Genomic DNA, 17147 nt, shown 5'->3' on the forward strand with positions numbered 1-17147 from the left:
CATTTAAACGAGCCCTCGCCTTCCGGGAGTATCCTTGGCGGTGGGAAGCCCAGGAAATGAACAGATTCATGGTGAGTCACGAGGAACTGGGAAGCTGGTAAAGCACAGGGCGTCCTGGAAGGGTCTCTGTGTGGAACCTGGATGACCTTGTTCAGGAGGTGCCATTGGATGGGCACTGAAATGAGGGGAAGACACAAAGGCAGGAGGCGCTGGTGGGGATGGTCCAGGCTGAGGGAATGGTGTGTGCACAGACACGGAGGTGGGGCCCTGCTGGGTGAGCTGGAGGGAAAGCCGGAGCCTCCCCCACCTCCCGGGTATGGCGTGCATAGAAGCCCCAGGAAATGGGAACTGAGGCATGGCCGGACTGAGACTGTGGAGGGCTTCTAGGCCATGGCGAGGACTTAAGATTTTTATCTTTCGTGCAATGGGAAGCCATTGTGAGGCTGAGAGCCAGGAACAGTGGGATCCATATTTTAAAAGTGTCACTTTGACGATTTTGTAGAGAACCTGATGAAGGGTGGTGGGCGGGGCTGCGCCCAAGGAGGCAGGGAGACCAGTATCCAGATGAAAGAAGTGGCCTTCAGGGAGAACCGTGAGCTCATTTTGCTTGCCTGTGTCTCCCTGTGCTTAACGAGGGACGCTCAGTGTTTGCTAAATGGATGGATGGATGGATGGATGGATGGATGGATGGAAGGAACAATACATTTGCTCCTATTATTATTAATTTTCAGGCATAGAAACTCATCAGATGGTTGGTACATTTGCATTATGTTGATTAGCTAAGGTAGGACATGCCTGCAGAATTTGCTTTCCTGTAGATTTCCAGAAGGGGGCTGCCTGCAGGAGAAATTCCACTGTGAATCAGAAGAGGGAAATGAAGGAGTAGCCATTTTTGTCACCTCTGCAGCTCTCTCAAGCTGCCACTGATCTATCCTTGGATGGAGTCTCCACCAGGCCCCTGGCCAGCCCCTTCCCCTCATGGAGAGAAGAGGCAAAGGGAAAAGACACGGTTCTGGTGTATCTTGGAGGTTCTGGATTGTCTTTGGTGTCCCCTACTTCCCACCTACCAGTTCTGCTGACTTCAGGTCTTGCACAAGAACCAGAACTAGGACATTTGAGGCTCATCTCTCAGCTCCCACAATTGCATAAAGTCTCATCCCATAATAAGTCCCTTTTCTGGGCCACTCATTGTGGCTTTACTCCTACAAACAAACCCTCAATGATCCAGGCTGATTCTGAGTGTTTACCAACCTTAGAGCTTCTTGAACTTTAATGAATCTTAGAGAAATACTATTAATTTTTTTTAAGGTCAGTTTATATATATAACTGGTCAACCTCTTATTTATTCTGGAACCAACAATGCTTATCTAAATATACCAAAGGGAAAAAAAAAAAAAAGCTTTCAAATGGATGAATGTGGTTCTTCTCGGGTTTTATAGATATTTGGTAAGAGTTGTTTTTTAATTGTTTGTCCAAGAGGAATGGAAGAACTTGTCTCTGATTCAGTTTTGCAATACGTGAATGGAATGACTCCGCGGTGAGTCGTGGAGGTGATCAAGTTCAGCTGGCAATCATTGGCAGACCCCTGGCTTCTCTGTTTGGGAGCTGTGACCTTTAAGTTGAGTTCCTGAGACCAAAGTTCAGTCCCAATTTCAGGCCGGATCTACGGGATCTGAATTTGGGGGCTTTATGGGGAAAGGAGACACAGAAGAGGAAGAGAAGTGTCTATATGAGATCTGGGCCATTGGGACACAGGGAAGAGGTCACTGGGTTTTGTGACAGTTGAGAGCTCAAGCTCTGCAGTCAGCCAGAACCAGAGTTGGATCTCAATGACCCCTTATGATTGCTGAGTAGCCAAAAGCAATTTACAGCGTGTCTTGGAGGCTCGGTATCTTGTTTTATAAGGTGGAGTGGTAATCCCTTTCTCATAGTGTTTGCAAAGGTCAAGTGGGACTGTATGTACTCAGTAAGGACTCTGTAGGGTGCCCGGCACCCAGGGCAGCAAATAAGAGAATGTCTGACTTAGGTGACCAGGGATGAGTTCATGAACGTTCCTGTGCCTCAACTTCCTCATCCGTAAAATGGAGCTATTGATAGTGTCCGCTCAGTGAAGTTTTCAAACATTAAAGAGTAAATAGCAGTGTGAGGAGGATGGCAAACGTTAAATACGGATTCTGGTACCAACACTTCATCACTGTGTGACCTTGGGAAAATTGCCTAATGTCTCTCACTCTGTTTCTGGACCTCATTAGCCAAGCCTGGGAATAAGCAGCCACAGCACTGAACTGTGTGTGAGGGCTGCATACCACCATGTATGCAGAGCCATTAGCAGCCCGGCACATAGTAGGTGCTCAGTAAGTACTGGTTATTGTCGCTGCCCTTATTGTGATGATTAGCCAAGGGCAAAGGTCTGAGCGAAGTGCATTGCATGCCTAATTGTGGGGTGTTTTGTTGTTGTTGTTGTTATTATTATTTTTTAAAATTTCTTTTCAGTGTAACAGTATTCATTGTTTTTGCACCACACCCAGTGCTCCATGCAATCCGTGCCCTCTCTAATACCCACCACCTGGCTCCCCCAACTTCCCACCCCTCGCCCCTTCTTTGTTTTCAGCTCCTAGGGCTGTTCCTCTTTGAGAAGCCATTAGAAGTGTGAGAGCAGGGGTCAAAGCCACCAGCCTGTTTGTTCATCTTTTCCTCGGCAGAGCTGAGCCCCTAACTGCTCTACTCTACCACCTCTAGTTATTTTTTAAAGAATGTATCTGGAGGAGTAAGTGAACTGAGCAGCCAAAGCGCCCAGGACCGTTGTTTCTCTTGCTGAGTGTATGATGAATGTAGCCGGTTGAGTACCTGCCCCGTGAGGCTTCAGGTGTTATTTCTAGAACGCATTGGAAAGCCCTAAAAGCCAGGGAGGTCTCTCTGTGTTGGGGGTGCAACTGGCTGAGCTTTCAGTTCGCCTCAGGTTCTGTCCCTTGGCACTGAACATGGGAATGCGGAGGGGCTTCTCGGGGCTGGTAGGGGACACAAAACCTGACCCTCTGGTAGTCCCGAGGCAAGAACTTAATGAATTCCTGCTTCTTACTAATAGGGGACAACACAACAGAAGACGGGGAGCTTCTTCACAGAGGTTTCGATGACATCAGCGAGGGTGCTGGTTGTTAATAGGCGGGAAAATGAACCCCGATCTCACGAGGGGCGTGATTTCTCTCTGTGCCCTCCTGGAAAGGGAGAGGCAAGAAGGTTCTGGAGCAATGGCCTGTGTTGCTAACTGAAGTCAATTATTGCAGGGCATGAAATGGGTTAGGTGAGTGGATCGTGCCTCCACGGAGCGGGTGTGTAATACACAGATTTGCATCCTATCCTTGAAGTACAAAGGCAGCTGGGATCCAAACAAAGCTAGCACATCAGATTCCACTGCTTTCTGGGACTGCAGAAGCGGGTAGGTGACACGGGCCTCTGGCAGCCCGGAGAGCACAGAGCCTTCTCTGGGGGAAGCTGCCGAGCAGCCTGGCCCATTCTTGCCATCCGGGGCCACGGCCCACATCCCACTACCTTCTGTTTAAAGAGTGGCCAGGTACCCGGATTTTATGTGAAATGTCTCTTGATATGTGCATTAGCAATGGATTACATTTTTAAAAGAACACAAAATGGCATTAGTGAAACGCATGGCAAGAGCTGGGCGCAGGCTGCTCTGTGTGTGTACACGTGTGTACATGTGATACTAGTTTATGATCAACTTTAAATGGAAAGTACACATCTAGTTGGTGTCTACCTGGCTTGTAGGCACCCCAGTAGCCTGTGTCCAAGGGTCCCTGTGCTTTTAGGGTGGAGGTCGAGAGCTTCATTGGGGGAAGTAGCTCATGTCAGTCAAAAACGGAGTTTTCAGTCAGTTGGTCTGACATCCTTGCCGAGATCGTCCGTCTGGGAGCCTGCAGACGTTACTAGGAAGAGAAGGCAGGGCTGGGGGAGGGGTCAAGCAGGATCCAGAGAACAGACTGATTTTCTTTAGGGGGAGGAATAAGAGAGGATGAAATGAAGGAATAAAGAAAAATTGGACATGCAAATCCATGCTCTCTGGAGAAAGTCCCAAACCCAGAAACCACCAGCAGAATGATGTCGAGTCTCTCTTCCTACCTTCCTCAGTGAGATATTTCAGGAGTGTGGGGAACACTTCTCTTACAGAATTCTACCGCTGAACAGAACTAAAAACTTTACCTTTTTTTTTTTCCTAAAGATCAATTATTTATGTCAGAAAGAGAGAAAACCTGAGGAGGAGCAGAGGGAGAGGGAGAGAGAGAGAAACTCCTGCAGACTCTTCACTGAGCACAGGGCCTGACGGGGGGATCGGTATCAGCACCCTGAGAGCATGACCTGAGCAAAAGTCAAGAGTTGGACACCTAAATGACTGAGCCACCCAGGCGTTTCCCCAAAACTTTACTTTTTAAACTTTCTTTTTTTTTTTTTTTTCATTCTGGAGGTAAATAAAATGGAGGCTGGAGTGGCTAGAGGACTTCCCCATGGCCCACAGTGCTTGCTGGGAACTCCAATGCATGAGGGAAAGGCAAGAGATTCAAATGAGTGAGCCAGACCCAGGGGGAGGCATTGGGGACTTGAGGGGCCTGGGGCACACCCGAGAGTGCCTGGCCTGCCCACAGGGGTTCTTGTGACCCACTGGGCCAAGCGAGGGGTTGGCCCCATACCACATGGTGCTCACTTTTGGAGAGAAGTGCAAATCCCGATTCTGAGGAGGAAATCTGACTTTTAAAAGTTGTCAACTAGTTCAAAGTTTAAAGCACACCATGGAAGCCAAACGAAGCATTTCTGAGGTCCACATTTGGCTCAAAACCTGGCAGTTTGTGACCTATATTAGAGAATTTTCCAGCACCCCACTTGTTTTCCTGATAACGTACCTCTCCTCTCACTTTCTGTCAGTGTTTTGTTTGTTTGTTTGTTTTCTCCAAAGGAAGTCAGGAGGCCTTGTTTTGATCATTTCCTTAACTCTCCATTCTGAGTAAGGACCTCAAAGAAAGACAATATTTTACTTTTGTTTCCTTCCTACCTCCCACGGGGCTGTGCTTGTTCAGCCAGAAATTCGGGACCTACACGGAAAACTAAGAACTGAAGAACCTTTCAAACTGCCATCTGAGCTCTGTTTTTTATTAAAGAATCTTCTTTTTATAGTAAACTAGAGAGAGGATGTTCAGAGTCCGGGTTCATAAGGGGCAGGGTTGTTGGATCAGCAGAGCCCCAAAATAGAATGGCAAAAATACAATCTGGTCAATCTTTAATGTTCAAATACTACTCCTTCCCCGCATGAAGGCGGCCACTGGAACGGTTCCCACCTCTGCACTTGGAACAAGGCAGTGACCGACAGGTGACTTCCACTTTTCGTGTACTCCTGACTCTCTATTCTGTTTTGTTTTGTTTTATTTTATTTTATTTTTATTTTATTATTTAAGAGAGAGAGAGCATGAGCGGGGAGAGGGGCAGAGGCAGAGGGAGGGGACAAGCAGACTCAGTCCTGAACCTACACGTGACTCGATCCCAGGACCCTGACATCATGACCTGAGCCAATGTCAGACACTTCACTGACTGGCTTACCCAGGCACCCCTTGATTCTATTTCTTGATTCCACATGAGAATCTGTAAGACAACAATAAGAAAAGCAGCCCCTTAACACCTGACTTAATCATAAATCTTTTTCCTGGATTTCCATGAAACCCTGGAAAATGAGTCCGAGGCGAGTTATAAACCCATGACCTTCAGTTTCCGGTGACTCCCTTCATTTAAGACAAGGCAGTTTCCCCAGGTTATAATTTTTCCTATTTAGTGAACAAATGTGTTTACTTTAAAATGCTTATCAATGAAATCACTGAACAGACATCACCTTTCAAAGAAATGCTAGAATCGTTACCATGCTTCAAACACTTGAGGTCAGAAAAAAAGACATTATAATAAAATAATTGGGGATAGAAATCCGAGTTTTCCCCTATTAAAATGTGCCTCGCAGACTACACACACACACACACACACACACACCACTTCCAAGACGCAAGGCATTGAGCAGATACTCAGCGTGACCCGTCGCGTGGGCTCATTTCGTGGCTCTGAGCTTCACTCTCCGTGAGGCTGGTTGTGGTCGTCTCCCCCTGTTCCATCTGTAAAAGGTGAGCAGTAATTGAGGCTCCCATCAGAGAGCCGTGTGGATAAAATGACATAAAACACACAGCGCTCGTCATACAGGAGCTGAAGCCCGAACTAAACATTAATAAATGTGAGGACAGCTGTGCTCCTGACAGCCACCCCGATGTCCCACATGTCCCCTGCCTCCAGCCATTAAAGGATGCAGACCGAGCTATCGGATTCCAGAGCACGCACACCTTTCGAGGCCCCAGAGCAGGGTAAACACCACAGAATTCCCACCCTGAGCCGCTGACCAAATCCCAGGAGAGGCAGGAGAAGAAAGTCGAGAACATTGGGTGGTGTTTGTCTCATCAAACGTGAGAGTGTTTGTGCCTGGGAATGGCCCATCCAGCTCACTATGACGACATGTAAATGTCCCTGTAAATGACATGATGGGGGGAGCCAGTATCTGTCTGGGGACACTGAAGTCCTCGGGGAAGAGACATCGTTCTGGGTGCGTCAGATGAGTTTTGCAGGTGACCGCGGCTCGTGAGGTCTTATATAGGGCGTGCCTGGAACGCGCAGGGAGGTTTGCTAAATAGTGTGCTATTTTGTTTTATTATTATTATTTTTTAAGATTTTATTTACTTATTGAGAGGGAGAGAGAGGGAGAGCACAAGCAGGGGGAGGGGCCAGACTCCCCCTGAGCAGGGAGCCTGATGTGGGACTCTGATCCCAGGGCCTGAGCTGAAGGCAGACGCTCACCCAACGGCTACCCAGGTGCCCCCAGAGTGTGGTATTTTAATAATAATAATTAAAAAATCACCCAGATAATCCAGCATTTCTTTTCTTTTTTCTTAAAGATTTTATTTATTTATTTATTTATTTATTAAAATATTTTATTTATTTATTTGACAGAGAGAGAGAGAGATCACAAGTAGGCAGAGGCAGGCAGAGAGAGAGGTGGAAGCAGGCTCCCCGCTGAGCAGAGAGCCCGATGCGGGGCTTGATCCCAGGACTCTGGGATCATGACCTGAGCTGAAGGCAGAGGCTTTAATACACTGAGCCCCCCAGGCGCCCCTAATCCAGCATTTCTTTGTTGGACCCACTTTCTCTTCCCAGTCTCCCGCACAGACTGGGCACCACTAAAAATGGGAATAAATGGGTCCTCTGGCCTCATTTCACTTTTGTGGGCAGCCTGGGATGGCGGTGAGGGGTAGGAATGCTAGAACCAGGTGCCTGCGTCCGACTTCTGGTTGTGCCGCTGTTATTGGTTTGTTAATTTGGGGTTTGTTTGATGAAAATAATGGTGCCAACTCCTCACCTGGTTGGGAGGACTAAATGAATGCTTAGGACAATGCCCGCCTCGCGCACAGATTCCGGAAATAGGAGCCCGACCAGCTCAGCCAGTTCAGAGCGCTGACAGATTCTGGACTTCCCAGGCCCCAGGGAGGGACTCCATCCCCAAAAAGGCTCATGCACACCCTCCCCCAAGTTTTGATGGTCTTTCAAGGGTTCACAGATCTCTGCACCCACATAACTCCCGGGTTCAGACCCTGTGTCCAGAAAACACCTGAAAGGCCCCTGGAAAAGCGCGCGTGCTTATGCAAACGTCCGGCGAGCCCTGTCTTCCGTGAACCACGGCAGCATAAATAGGAAAACGGGGGCTGTTGGGGGAACGTTTCATGGGCACCTGCAGGTTTTATCATTGTGTTTTAGGAAGGAAAAGAACAGGCTCTTTCAAGCTGCTGATTCATCCTCTGGTTCCTTCAAGGGAGGAAGGAGTAACTGAGAGTGTGTGGCCCTGCCGGGGCCTGCTCGGGGAGGCAGAGAGGCAGGAAGGCCGCCTTCCCTCTCCTGAGTTCCGCAGCAACCTTGTTGGAGCTCCTGAGAGGGACTTTCTGAATCATTTCTGTGTCTAGACACATCAAAAGGCAAACTGCCTGTTTATCGGGCTCACCAAATCCAGTGAGGAGACATAGGAGGGCAGGTCTCCCTCTGAATCACTCACCAGATGGAGGGAGTGGAGGTGAACAGGTTCATCGGGCAACATTCCTCACCCTCACCGGGAAGGAAAGTCAAGTTGTCTCTTGCCAGAGTCAGGCAAAAAGACACTGTTGATTCTGTCTCCATGTCTTGGTGCCAGAGCAGAACCCAAGAGGGCTTTGAAGGTACAGATTAGGTTAAGTCTTGAAGAGGAGCGGGACAGTCGTTCAGCAGTGTAGACGCATCATGAACACCTGGGGCATGAATTCAAGGGAACCCTTGCCACAAACATGGGCCACTGGTTTCACACAATTAATTAAAAGAGATATTTTCAAAATCGGACCAGCAGCAAACAGAAAATAATTGTTTGGGTTGCTCTTCAGAAGCCTAACCCCAAATGCAGTTTGGGCTTTGACCCCCTGATTTTTCACAGATTCCTTTTTCTCATAAATCTGGAGTGTTCTCCCACACCCAATGACAGATTTAACCTTACCCGTATCCCACACTAAGTCCCGTGTTGATATATGCATAGATGGGCACATATGTACACTCAGACACGAGTCAGAGAAATAGTTGATTATCGACACAGCTTGATGTTTTGTACGTATTTAGCTAAATATCAATTGCATGAGATTTTGATGTTTCTTCTTCACACAGTTTTTTTTCTTTCTCAAGTCCTATCCTAGACCCTGTGGAAACCAGACCCTCCTTCAGTTTCTAACGTAGCTGAGATGAATGACCTTTAGGGGAATATAGGTTTATGGTCTCACCGTTAAATAAACTTGTTCCTGAAGCTCCTCTAGGGCTAGACAATGTCCAAGGTTTTCAGTTTATAGACTTGACCAATAAAAGTGGTGCCATCCTGGGGCCGGCTGATTGGACACCATGGGTCTTTGACTCATGAAGGGAGGGAAAACCAAATAACTTCCCGCTCCCAAAGGGCCAGGAGACACGGAAAGGAGGTCCCTCATGAAAGACATTTTGAACGGAGAGGAATCTGTGTTTTAAATAATTTGCATTTGAGCAAGTCACATGCTCTTAGACATATCATCCTCAAAGGAAGGCAACATATCAGAGGGTCTCTGTAGGAGCAATTCTCAATGATCAAAGACCCCCGCCTGGGATTGGAACCACCCTCGAAGCTCTGTGCGCCACCCCCAGTTAGGTGATGTCGGATGGAATGTCCTTCTCTTCCCCATTTCGGCTCCATCCCCAGCCAGACTGGGAGCTTCCTGACAGCAGCACCTGTGCTTTTTGCTTCCTGTGTGATACCCATTGCCAGGCATTTAGTAAGTTCTAAATAAATTTTCTTTTATTTCTTTCTTTTTTTCTTTTTTTAGAGTTTTTTTTTTAATTTATTTGCCAGAGAGAGAGAGAGTGCGCGCAAGCGAGTACACACAAGCAGGCAGAGAGGCAGGCAGAGGCAGTGAGAGAAGCAGGATCCCCGCCAAGCAAGGAGCCCGATGTGGGATTCGATCCCAGGACCCCGGGATCATGACCCGAGCCGAAGGCAGCGGCCTAACCCACTGAGCCACCCAGGTGTCCCGCTAAATAAATTTTCTTATTTACCCTTTTCCTGGGCTAAGGCATCATAGTGTAGTCATTATGTGTGTGTGCGTGGCCAGGGTTTGTCTTAACGACCTGCCAGCGTTTGAGCCCAGCTCTGTTGCTTAATTTGGGGCAGTTACTCCTGCCTGTGTCTTGGTTTCCTCATCTGTAAAATGGACATCATGAAAAAAAGCTCCTTTGGACAGGTTTTACATCCTTTTTTTTTCAGGTGCCAATTTTTAGAAATAGAATGCTCCCTAGAGTCTTGCTGACTTCATGCTTTTAATTATGTTTTGATGGGTTATGCTCTGCACTCTTAGTGTCAAAGTGTATTATGGGTGATTTTGGTTATTATCTTCTTCGTAAATAATCAGTCTGGTAAGTTGCATCAGGGAACAAGAGAATACTTGTGATTGCAGATTTTGCACATTTGCTGCTGTGTCGAACTCAGCTTTAAAACATTTGTGGCTCGCACATCTTCAGTTTGTGGAAACAGGTTCGCGTTTTATTTTAGCACGTGAAGAATGTATCTTGGTCACGTCTTCAGCAGCATGGGATTTGGAGAAGGGGGTAGAGAGAGCAGCAGGCGTTCCAACCAGCATCTTCTAGGTCATAGGCCACCAAAACCAGATGCATGGGTTTTAATTATTGCTGACATCTTCCAGAAAGTCAAAGAATAGTCAAGGGAGAAAAGAAAGGGAAAAGGCTTCAAAATGGTGCCCAGCTGAAAGGAATTTAGCAGAAGGTCATGGAGGTGAGTGCTCTGGAGTGCTTTTGGGAAAGGGCTACATCATCCGTGGTTGTTTACAAAGCTGGTAGCTAAGGGGGATGAAGCATTGCAGAGATGTTCATCTCATAGTTCTCATCCTGTGGACCGAGATCATCTTTGGGTCAAGAATGAATTCCTCTCCCCACACGAATATTACAGACTTGGCCCAGGTGTGCTGAAGGAGAGAGAGAGAAAGAAAGAGGCAAAGGAATCTGGACGATCTGGGCCCCGGACATGATGAACTTATATGGATTTCCTTGGAGGAGCTGGTGTTAGATGCAATGCATTCCTTAGTGGGGATGTTCTGGGGCATTTGCATAATATTCCGTCATGATCCCAATCTGTGTTTAAAAAAGACACCATGACCTTACCCCCATGGCCTCAGTATACTGCAGTTCATGACTGGCTTTGGCAAGTCAGCCTCGAAGATTCCTGTGTGCAGCAGCATAGTCCTTTCTTCAAGAGAAATATTATTGCTGTCAAATCAGAATTTTGGAATGCTTATTCTGTGAGACACAGAGAAGTCTTCAACCCAGAGAGGAGTGTTTGGTCTTAACAAAGTAGTTACTCCATTTCCCTTCACAATTCTCTGGCTTTCTCTCTACCACTTATTTTTGGCCCACTGGCCATTTTTTTACTGGGTTATTTTTATTGATCTTCCTCAGAATTACAAGCATGGGGTCATAAACTGTTCCTCAATCTGGATGCTGTGACCTCGGCATTCAAATCCAGTATTAGTTGAAGCTGATGGGAAAGCAGGTAATGCATCTATTTTGAGATAAAGTGTCCCTAAGAAAGGATTTTGGCCCCATCCCCAAGAAGACAGTGTTTTCCTTATTTTGTCTTTTCTTTTTTCCTGTATGCAGAATTCCTGATGAGTTCACCCAATAATTTTATCACATCCCTGGTGGGGATAGTGATTCTTCTTGGGCCATAATTGCACGCAGGGGGTTTGTAACTAGCCATGGGCCATGCTGTGAGGGAGGAAGTATCTCACAGGGAACCCTGAAGACCCTTGGATTAGGTAAACAAAATTGGCAACAAAATTCTCAGCAAGGGACTTCAAGTCTTTTTGGTTTCTTTTTCTAGATTGCTTCTTTTCTTGGCTTGAGCAATGGGTTAGCATGTGGGGCTGTAAATGTGGCTCAGAGGCGGGCCCTAGGATTCCATATATGTTTCACAGAATTGTGCATCTAGTTGACCCCTTTGAAGTTGGGGTTCTAGTTCACTCCTTCACTGTGTTTTTTTTCCCTCATCACAAATCATTTCCTTTTTCTTAGAGGTCATGTCTAGAAATGGTATTAGGGACTAAAGTTCTTTTGTCTGGAAGAATGCTTTATCTCTACTTTAAAAACAAAAGAATTAGCTTGCTACCATGGCCCTAGTCTATACTGATGAGGTCATTTACTAGCCACTGTAGGAAAAGGGCATTAATTCTCTTTTTTGCTTGTTTTTTTTCCAGTGGGGAACGTGTTCACATTAAGAGTAGCTGATGGAATGGACTCCCCGTTGGTTATTGGAAACAAACATGTTTCTTTCATTTCTTTCATTCAGTTGAGATACTGTTTTGAAACCCTACCAGGGCTGAGGTATAGGGTTATAGCCTAAAGGGCAAGTGGAAGAACTATTTCTTGTAGGTGCCCAGCAAGAGTTGAATCAGGGAGGGGAGAGACCATCTGGAAGGAGCTGTCATCTAGTGGGAAGAAGCCAGTGCCTGATATGAGGTCAGAGCAGTGATAGAAGTCATAGTCTGGCCTCTCTCACTTCCCATTCTCTGATATACTGCTCTTGGCTTTCTCCCAGTGGCTAAACCCAAATGCAGCCATGGCGAAGGATCTGGAGTCCAAGTGGTACCTACGATGGAGGTCAGACTCTCAGGAATAGAGGAGGGCAAAGATGGATCTGGGTGGGGAGACAGACACATGGATAAGGGGGATGTGACCCCAGAGAAACTCCTCCACCTCCGGCATCCTGTCTCAGAAGCCTTTGCCCCAGCCAGAGCTACACGGCTTCTCACCAACAAAGGACTCAGGCCAATCAGCACATGAACTTCTTTGACTGTTTTGCTTCTACGCAGTGAGTCTCCTGCCTGCTTACCATCTCCTACGTTTCATTTTCTTCATGTTTTTTTATTCATCATCTTCTCTCCTGCTCTCTCTTCTTCTGCTCAGCATCTCTCCTATTCTTGGAGACTTTTTCAGCCTAAGGAAAGTCATAAACTTCCATTGAAAACCACCAAAATCTCTTTTGTAAACTCCTTTCTCCAGTGAATCTGGAGGATTCAGTAGGACAGTTCCAATTCTGAAGCTGAAGAAATTGCTCAGGAATTCTCCTTCAAGGTATGAGCATTGGTCTTGATTATCAGAAGGAACCATGACTTTCAGTAGAGTTCTTTCAGATACATAAGGACTGCTTACATCCTGTAGCAAGAGAATAGAAAATCCCCAAAAGAAAGGAAGGGGAAAAAATCATAAATATTGTATATCTTTTCCCAGAAGAAGATCATTGCTATTTCCTCATTGCCTTACACAACATTTTTGTGTTTGCTGTTTTCCGTTTCTATGCTGAGCATTGGCTCTGTCCCTCAAGTGACTCTTGGGACACATGCCAAAACTGTGTTTCAGGCTTCAATGAAATGAAGCCACTTCGGTTGCTCCACACAATGTCTGTGGGCTGATAAAGGTGCCACACAAATCAGCCTCCTATTCAGAATTATGGGTTATTAATCATCCCAGTTCCCAAATAGGAGTATGATTTCATTATTGTTCTGGTAACAGTTTTCCAAACATAAACTCATGACTCTCATCAGAAAAAGAGAGAACTGTTTTTCTTTCAAAACAGGAATTTATTTTCCGGGTTTAGATATGAAGCCTGTGTTTAACGGTCCTACAATGTGCTGAGGTCTACTCTGAGGGGGTGGTGATTCATGAAGACAAGGAATTGGATTTCACGCCCTTTGAAGTCTTGAGTTGCCCAACTGGAGACATTGAGCAACACTGCAGTTGGGCATTAAAATCTCAACTATTCCCAGGTTTGTCTTTAATGATTAAAAATGCCCACATATGATGTGTCAACGGCTTATAATTTCATAATTGGGGTGAGGCTACCGGGGCTCTAGTTGCCAATAATGTGTTAATGTCAGGTTCACGGTGTCCAATTAGGGTGGAATGTCAAACAGTGTGTGGCAGTAAATGAATACAAGATCACTCATGTTTTGGTGGAATTTTCTTTGAAACTGCGATGTGTTCTAAGAAACTGGGGGAATGGCTTTCTGGATAACAGTAACGTCACTGTGTGGCCATGTTCAGAGGACCAAAGAAGTCACGGTGGCCTTGCAGGTTTCAGAATCTTCCCAAGATAAGATGAGCTACAGCGTAGGGATGGAGGGTCAACCACCCATGTAAGATTCCTTCCTTTCTCTTCCCTGATGGGGCTGCACCTTTGCTAATGTGGCTAATGTGCCATTTCCACTCAGAAGCCAGGATCTGATTTCATTGTGCTTGGCTTCCTTCCCGGGGTTGAGTCATGAAGAGTGGTAGAGAATCATCCAAGGCCAAAGGTGGTCTTTGTCCAGCTTCTGCCCGGCTCCTCTCAGCATTCTCAGTTATTGTATAATTGCACTTCCCGGTTGTCTGTACTTTGTACTGTGTGTCCGAGCCAGCATTCAACCTATTTTCTCTCTTGGCTTCGTTTTATCCATCCAACCATTCTGTAGACTGTTTATGATGATCCCACTATGGCAAACATACTATTCAAGATGGTGGGAACACAGCAGTGAATGAGACAAAGTCCCTCTTTTCTTATATTCTTGCTAAATAAATAAATAAGTAAACAAGCAAGCAAACAAAGATGAATTTTAAGGGCCAAGAAATCTGAAGGAACTAAAATGAGGTGATGGTAGAGGGCAGCTCAGGACGAGTAGTGGGATGGCAGCGTTAGAGGAATGGTTCTCTCTGAATAAGTGATTTTTATGTGGAGACAAAGATTGAGAAGGAGGCAGCCGGATAGTGATCTGGGGGAAGAGTGTCCTGGGTAAAGGAATTGTCATCGCAAAAAGCTGTCAGGCAGGAATGAGGTTGCTTCACTGAAGGAATGATAACAAGAGCACCAGCAGGTCAGTGTGTGGCTCTCCTAGTGAGCTGGAGGGTGAGGGGTGAGAGAGTACATCGGAGTGCCTCAAGGGTCATCTTGATTGTTCCGAGGAGCTGGGATTTTACTGCAAGTACAGCCATCCGCTTTCTTGCACGCCCTGCATTTCTTCATTTCCTTCCTTATCCATGCTACGTTCCATGGTTCATCATTAAGATCACTCCCTTGAAAATATTCTCCCACTTTTTTTTAGTTATCTAATACCATGTAACAAATTTCACACACAAACACACACAACTTAGTAGAGTAAAAAGAGAGGGTTTTGTTTTTTTTTTTTTAATCCCACAGTGTTTGTAAATCAAGGATCTAGAGTGGTTCATTTGGGCTGTTCCATCTGAGAATCTCTCATGAGATTGCAAGATGTCAGCACTGGCACTGTAGTTATCTGAGGGCTTGACTGGGGCGGTGGGATCTACTTCCAAGTTGACCCACTCATATGCCTGGTAAGTTAGTCCTGGATGTTGGCAAGAGGACTTCATTTCTTGTCACATGGGCATCTGCATGGGATTGCTTGAGTGTCCTCATGACATGATGGCTGATGTCCTCATGGAGAGTGACCCAAGAGAGCACAACATGGACGGCTACCCATCCCTTTTAAATACAAAATTGAACTTATGTGGTAGCTACCATCTTGATTTTTCTTCTCAGATATTCATTTGGGGACATAAATCATGGTGGTTGGGAACTTATGCTCTGGGGTCAAAAGAATACTAGGTTCAGAAATCAAGTCTGCCACTTATTAGCTGTGTGGCCCCCTGGCACATCTCTTAACCTCTCCACGCTTCTGTCCTCTCATTCGTGGAGATAATCCTACCTCAAACTCATGATTGATAGGAAGATAGAAGTGAGACAACGCTTATAACAAATGGCTGACACACACATTCTCCATGTATGTTCTCTACCACTGCCCTAGCTCATATTCCCTTTTTGATTACTCCAGAATGAAGTTACTTTTTGAAGGCTTTCATAAAGTTTGGTAATACATCTGGGAAGCCAAGCATGTTCTCAGTTTAGATTGGAAGGATAGTAAGTTTGGTGTTCCTGCTGAGCCCTGGAAATGCATATTCAGGATGCCAGAAGCTCAGACGTGTACTAAAAAACTCCCCCTCCACATGGTTGAATTTGGTAGTGTCTCCATTCATCCTCAGCTGTCCTGTGACTCAAGCATTGGGTAAGTGCTGCAGGAGCATCTAAGTTCAACCCCGATGCAAAAATCTAATCAACTCTCAAGGTCGAAGAATGAGCTGATGATTCAGGTATTTATATCAAAAGGTGTTAAAAGATTATTTGGAACATGGCAGGGGATAAGAAACTAGGTTTCATATTCATTCCCGAACTACATTTTTTGGTGAGTCTTCTAGGGATTGAAGCTAATGGAATTTTAAAGAGCATTCATTTTTTTCGACTAAGGTTTTGAGCACTTACTGTATACCAGATACTAGGCAAGTTTCTGGCAAAGCAGATAAGAACAAACTACCTGCACCCCAACTTCCATAGTGTTCAAAGATGAAGTCAACAGCCAGACTGAAGACATAGCTCCTATTATTTTGTTTGATGGCTTAGGTTTTTACAAGTTGCCAGAAATTGCTAGAATCTTGAGGGATTACCATCTGTATATTCAAATAAGTAGCATCGTGATAGGCGTGGGGAGAGGGGAGCCCCATTTTTTTCCCCATGAAACATTTATACCCAGTTAATTAACAACCTAATTATTCCATAATCGATAAAAATGCATTAACTTGTTGAGACAACCGTGTTTCCCAAAGCCACTGCCTAAAACTGAATTACCAACAACATGGTTTGGGCAACAGTATCATGATGACAAGTCATTTTTCTCAGTTGACTTTCTGAGGGCTGATACAAGATCCATGGAACTGTTTGTATTGCAAGATAAATATGTTAGTAAGGAATAAATTCCCGAAGCAATTTCAACACAGGCATGGAAAAGTATACATTCCCTAAACTTTCTTCAAAGGCAAGTGAGATTCCTTCTGCATTAGGTAAATGGAATGCATTCTGTCAACTGTGCCTCTTGTTACAATTAACTGAGTTGGTCCTGTGGGTCATATATTGGTCAGCCTAATCTGGCCCGAGAAGCCAATTTTTTGTTCCATGGCTAATCCATAGTACAGATTGTAATCTCCAACAATTAATACCTCATTCCTACATATCTTGGAAAGTTCACACTGCCAGTGTAGGTATTTTTAAAGTTGTGTGTACAGGTCCCTAGGGAAACAGTAAATGTTTGTGCAATGAATGTATGCTCCTTTTTAAATTCTCATTCTGATGAATAGAATTTGCATCTAACTCTTGAAATTTTGCACTAAAATAGTCTCTTGAGAAAAATTCTAGTGAGACGGGCGCTGGGGTGGCTCAGTCAGTTGACCATCCCACTCTTGATTTCAGCTCAGGTCACGATCTCAGGGTTGTGAGATTGAGCCCGGCATCAACCTCCTTGCTCAGCAGGGAGCCTGCTTGAGATTCTTTCTCCCTCTCCTTCTCCCCCTGTTCTCTTTCTCTCTCTCAATAAATAAAATCTTTTTTTTTTTTTTTTTTTTTTTTTTTTTTATTTTTG

The 17147-nt window shown here is 45.5% G+C and overlaps 1 long non-coding RNA gene across 3 annotated transcripts in view; it reads left to right on the top strand.

Moving 5' to 3' along the window:
• The window catches only part of LOC132022041 (uncharacterized), a 40570-nt gene that overhangs the window by 1856 nt on the left and 21567 nt on the right, over positions 1-17147 (top strand). For 2 of the 3 annotated variants that reach the window (XR_009405501.1, XR_009405502.1), the window contains one exon: positions 12227-13603. The exons of the other annotated variant lie outside the window; for it this stretch is intronic. This is a non-coding gene — a long non-coding RNA (uncharacterized LOC132022041). Of the gene's footprint in view, positions 1-12226; positions 13604-17147 lie in introns of those variants that run through there. 3 annotated transcript variants of the gene reach the window in all.

The sequence above is a fragment of the Mustela nigripes genome, chromosome 7 (assembly GCF_022355385.1).
Source record: "Mustela nigripes isolate SB6536 chromosome 7, MUSNIG.SB6536, whole genome shotgun sequence".
NCBI classification, from domain to species: domain Eukaryota; kingdom Metazoa; phylum Chordata; class Mammalia; order Carnivora; family Mustelidae; genus Mustela; species Mustela nigripes.